Source organism: Corticium candelabrum, chromosome 4, assembly GCF_963422355.1.
Source record: "Corticium candelabrum chromosome 4, ooCorCand1.1, whole genome shotgun sequence".
NCBI lineage: Eukaryota > Metazoa > Porifera > Homoscleromorpha > Homosclerophorida > Plakinidae > Corticium > Corticium candelabrum.
In genome coordinates this window covers 5,418,570-5,424,644 of record NC_085088.1, presented here as the reverse complement: position 1 = coordinate 5,424,644, position 6,075 = coordinate 5,418,570, and positions in this window count along the sequence as shown.

Sequence of the window (6,075 nt, the reverse complement as noted above, 5' to 3'; positions counted from 1 at the left end):
GTGTGTGTGTGTGTGTGTGTGTGTGTGTGTGTGTGTGTGTGTGTGTGTGTGTGTGTGTGTGTGTGTGTGTGTGTGTGTGTGTGTGTGTGTGTGTGTGTGTGTGTTTTTGTGTGTGTGTGTGTGTGTGTGTGTGTGTGTGTGTGTGTGTGTGTGTGTGTGTGTGTGTGTGTGTGTGTGTGTGTGTGTGTGTGTGTGTGTGTGTGTGTGTGTGTGTGTGTGGTTAGTTCTTATAAGAGCTATATTAGTGAGCGTCTCCGCGTGGTGACCCCTAGGCAATAGTGTTTCATTCTGTGAACACTGGCTAAAGCTGAGTAGAGTCTTGGAGTTTTTTTATTTTGAGTGCAAGGTGTCGAATGATGACATCACTCAGTTCATGCCAAGGCTTCCTCTGAAAAGGCTTTGCAACCCTCTCAGGGCGAGTAAATGATGCACTTAGAGCAAGTCAGATGCGTGCAAGTTGTGCATGGCATATATAGCATCTTGGAACGTGAGAACGCTAGTTGATGTGGACGGAGTTCGCTAGGCGTTTCTGTTGTGATGTGAGTGTCATTGATGAGAGAAAGATAGACCAAGTTATAGAACTTATTAAACTAGACAAATACCAAGTCAGTGTGGTTGCATTGCAGGAGACCAAATGTTTTGGAATGGATGCTTTAGAATTGGGGTGTTGTTGTGTTGAAAGCTGGCAGAGATTTCCTGGCGTAGGGCAAGTAAGGCAGAGAGGTGAGGGGTTGCCATAGTCTTGTCTGGAGAAGCTGTAAATACATGGAAGACGGTTGGTAGTCAGTGGAAAGCTTGGAGCTCAAGGTGGGTTACTGCTACTCTGGGGATTGGCTGAGGAGGACTGCATATACTATCCAATATTAGGGGTATAGAGGCTTGTGGTGGATAAGCTTTCTTAGTCTTCAGTGACTTGTGGGTGGTACTCCTTCTTTCAAGAACTGCAGCTAGCATATCATTAAGGTATCCATAGGACTTTGGCTCCATTATGGGTTTAGCAATCCATTGCTTTTTGTCTTTAAGAAAGACAACTTTGTACCTCGCTTGTTCATGGGCTGTTGTAGCTGGCTCTGTCAATATTATTGTTGTGATTCAGAGCTGCCAGTTGGGTTCGAGCAATCATTCCTTTGTAACCACAGTGCAGCCTTTGGGACAGTACTTTAGTGTAAGGGAGTAGTACACTTCAAGAATTCCAGTTGATTAAATGAAAAAATTGATTAAGTTTGCCAATATCTTTTAATAATTATTTTGTCAAGGACAACTGACTTAGATGTTTCATGAGGAGGAGAACCTTTTTAACCACTTCTTGCCTTGTCTCTATTACTCAGATAGTTGCTGGTGGGTACATTCTAGAAAGTGGTCTGCACTCATAGCCCAAGTGTGTACATCAGAAATGTGATGAAGAATAGACATCCATTTCTCTTTGAAGATCTCTCTGTTACCATGGCAAGATGAAGCACACCACCACAAATGATTGCAAATTAATGGTATCCATGGAAGGAGGCTATCACAAGCTTTTTGCTTTCCCTGTTTGGTGAGCTTTTTAGAACCCTTTTAGAGACATGCCATATGTCTTACTGATGTTGAACTGATGGATAGTTTTTCTGCATAAAGCTAGTGATTTGTGGATGTCTGTCTGTATCTAATTGATGAATGGAAGGACCTTCATTCAACAAATATTGAAGTGATCTTTCAAGTTCTGTCTTTTCCATAGCTACAGAGTTGGCAACTTTACCCGCCTAAACCAACTGAAAGTCAAGTATCTTGTCTGTGTTTTTGGTCTATAATGGTGTATGCTCCATATTTAGCTGAATACCCTGGACTATCGCATCTTCCATCCCCAATAATCAAAAGTGGTCCACTTACAGACTTCAAAATTTCTTGTTGATGTTTCTTCCAGGCATCATTTGTAACTGGAAAAACATACTCATCCTGTATTCTGTAATTTGTTGATTCTGACAAAAACTGTAGTTTTAGAATCTCTGCAAATTAAGAAATTTATTGTAAGTTTCTCCAGAAAACAAAATTGCTGCAGAGACCATCAGGTTGCCAGCAGGCATTCCTGCAATGAATGGTTGTGATCTTATTGCCTTTCATGTCTTTTGGAACAGATGATGTTTACTGTTAAATGTGTACCTGTGCAGAATTGAGTGTGGCTAACGACAGGTGAGCCACAGACTGAACAAAACTGAAACAGTTCTTGAAGGCAGTCATTAGAAGCAATAAGTTTTGAAGCATCAGTAGAATTGGTCCTTTCAGTTAAAGGAGTTAAGTCGTCAGGCTCAGAATCAGCGACATCAGACAGGCTTTGATTAGAATCACTAGTATGAACACTGAACGATGGATTAAAGTCCCTGTCTAGGACAGTCTCTACTTCTTCTGATGCTACTTTTTTGACTAGCTGGAACAACTTCTTGGTTATCATCCGTGATTGCAAGATGACTTCGACTGACTTCAAATTTGACTTCCATTATGTCTGCTGTTACTGCCATGACTGGTTATGACGTCTGCATGAAGTAAGAATGGTCATGAAAGTTTCCCAGAATGTCATCCAGGTCATACTGTGTTCCTACCTCACGAGTAGGCTTAGGAACACAGGGGCGTAGCGTCCAGTCCGACCGGTCCGGCCATGGCCGGACCGGTTTTTGAAATATGCACTTTCGCCAGACGCTCAATGGCATCAACTTCCGTTTTAAGGGTATAGCCGATTAAATAAGTAATATATTTCTGCTCATTTTTGGAAAGTTCGATTAAGGTTATGAGCAGCAATAAGTATCAGTTTTAGAATTAGACATGGCTGTCATTATAGTTCTCGTTAATTAAAGTTGTCCCGCCCATCTACTAGCGTGCGCTACATTGTCCAGCCCACTAGCGCGCGCTAGGCCGGACCGGTTTTCATTTACTTCCTACGCCCCTGGAACATCAGCACAAAAATACTCTCTTGAGGTGCTTCTACTTCTTTATTATCTTCCTTTGCCTTTTTGCTAGATGTACCCAAGAGAATCTCTTCGACCGCCTATCACATGGTCATTTACTGCTTTAGTCTATTTACTAAATTTAAAGTGTTGGAGTGGATTATGCTCCAACAAAATAGAATAGTACTTGGTATGCATGCTACCTAAGCACAGTGTGTAACTGTATACAGGAATGTTTGCATGTTCAATTAAACTTCAGCGTTACTACTGTAATGTCTAATGTCGTCGCACTGGCTTGTTACAATAACAGAGTGTTGTGTTCAGATCCAGATTCTTTGTATAGGTATATACTTTCTGTCTACATGTTGTGGACATGTAGGTGTAATGTTACAATCCGTTACGTGTTGGTACACTACCCAATGTATACGTTTAGTAAGGTGAGGCGTGGCCATTACAGCTAGAAGAAACCTATTACGGAGCTTACTGTTCTTTGCGCTCGCTTCCTGCCGGTGGTACGTGGTGGTTTTTGCTCCATGAAAGAAAAGATTGTAGGCAACGCGTCTGGCTTGAGACGTCTCACGGTATTTCTTCCGAGTAGCTCAGCTTTTAGTTCACATTCGAAACATTCTGGAGTAAAGTGCTCAGAACAAACGCGGCTGTGCTTGGATACGGGTGGGTCTTTCAAACGAAACTTGACAAGCTATTATTTCAAGAAATCTGGCTTCTTGAGCTGTAGAGTAAAGAAACTCGCTCCTCGCTTGATGTCGATGTCTTCGTTACAGCAACCAAAGGCTATACAGTGTACGATCTCCTGCACGTGTGCTGAGGTTACACTCCCCCTATACTGCACGCGAAACAATGAATTCATGACGTCATCATTTACAATGGCGGCGCACAAAACAGTTACGACCCTTACTGTACAGGCTTCTACTGGCAATCAGAAAAGGGTGAGCGCTGTAAATCATTGATAGACGGATCACTCACACTGGTACCTTCATCTGAACCGTACATACAAAATCGTGGGAATTCTCCTTTAATTAACGATCTCCGAAAGTATACTAGACTCACCAACAGCTTTACCATTCTTCACCTTCTCAATAGCGTTTAAAAGCTTCCCTTTGTTGGTAATTCAGCCATTTCTGGCTGAAGTTGTCTTTGTCTTACCCTTTCCAACTCCTCGATTTTCCTTACTCTCTCTAAACAATCAAATTATCTCCCATTATTCGTATCCAAGCTCAGTCTTAGCCCCGTCACGCAATGCTGTCTTCAGGGTATCGCCACTTCTCATGTAAACACTTCGTCTCATCCCTCTCTGTGTGTAGCCTCTGGTTAATACTCCTCACAAAACTACCCATAGATGTCTCTCTGCCCTTTTCATCAGCACATCTGCCTTTTGAATTTGCCACACCCGATCTTCTCACTGCTGTTCTTGCAGCATCTCTACTAACTACTTACTTTCCCAACCAACACTTTAGCTCTCAACATGCTATGATCAGTGTTGCGATCAGCACCATGTGCGGACACAGATAGGCCCAGGCACTTCCCCTTATGGCCCTTCCTTATAATTACATAATCAACAACTTTAGCTGCTGCCAACTTCACTTGTGAATATATCTTTTCTTAAATCCGGTGTTGGAAGAGGTAGCCTCATTTATAGATGGGAGAGAAAAAAATTCTTTTCCAGCTTCATTGATCTCACTATATCCGTGAGGACCTCTCTCATACAACCAGTAATCATCATTTCCTCTTGAACTCACTCGAGCATTGAAATCACCCAGCATCACAAACACTCATTTGATGAAATAGACGACACAGCGGCTTGAAGATAGTCATAGAATTTATATTTCTCTTCTCTACTTGCAATGAATGTAGAAGCATATGCAACATGCCCTAGATCACCAAAGGAAACGGCTATAGAAAACTACAAAAGCGGATTTTGATGCTAGCTAGCTAAAAACTTTACACTGGTCACTGTGGCTCATCAAAACTTTCTTGAAATCCAACATATTCCCCAGTCTCTTCAGGAAAGTGCCCTTTGATAGAAGTCACAACACATGCTAGTATCACTCTTCTCACTCCCCTGCCCATTTCCCTGTTTAACCAGTATGTAAACTGCTGGTAAGATGTCAACCTCGGCAACCTGCAATGTCAAGTATCTACATTACACAAACGACTTCAGTACGCTCTACCGCAGTACTAACCTGCATGTTAGTGGCTCCGTGATAGAATCCTGTCTCACGTCAACCATTGTCACCACCGTTCCCTCCATTTAGGCACACAGAAGCAAAATCTTCCTGCTGAGTGATGCAATGTAAACCATGGAACATCCAGTCTAGTTCGTCCATTCTTGGCAACAAAGGCATTCTTTACCGGTAGGCATGATACCACACGTTCCACGGCTACACCACTCCGTGTTGCCCACTCTCTCGCCATCTCCAGTTGATCTTCTTCAGTCATCACCGTCTAGATTTACCTTACTATTTGCATCTTCCGTACTCGAAGAATCATCAACTACTCTACGCTCAGGCTCAAAAGGATAAAGTTCAAGGTCAGCCATGTCCAAGTCTACTACACCTGGCAGCTCCCACGTATATATTAGCGTTGTAAGTATTGTACGCATCATGAACTCATGACTTCATCAGTTAAAATGGCAGCGCACTACACAGTTACGCCCCCTTCTTAACAGGCTTCTACTGGCAATCAGAGAAGAGTGACCGCTGTAAGTCATTGATAGATGGATCAGTCACACTGATATCTTTCATCTGAACCTTACATACAAAATCGTGGGAGTTCTCCTTTAGGACTACATCAATTGGATATGAGTTTAAAGATTACTAGACTTGGTGCATGATGTGTGGAAGAGAAGGAGTGCTCTAAATGATTGGCGTGTGGCTATCTTAATTCCTATTGTTAAGAAAGGTGATTTCGGCCGCTGCGACAGTTGGAGGGGAATTTCACTGTTGGATGTAATCGGAAAAGTTGTGGCCGGGATCCTACAGGAGAAAGTACAAAAGTTAGCTGAAGATGAGTTACCTGAGTCGCAGTTTGGCTTTATGAAAGGGAGAAACTGTGCAGACATGACCTTTACTGTATGTCAGCTAGTGGAGAAGTCATTGGAACATGAGTCTAAGGCCTTTGAGGTAGGCTGATGACTGTATCC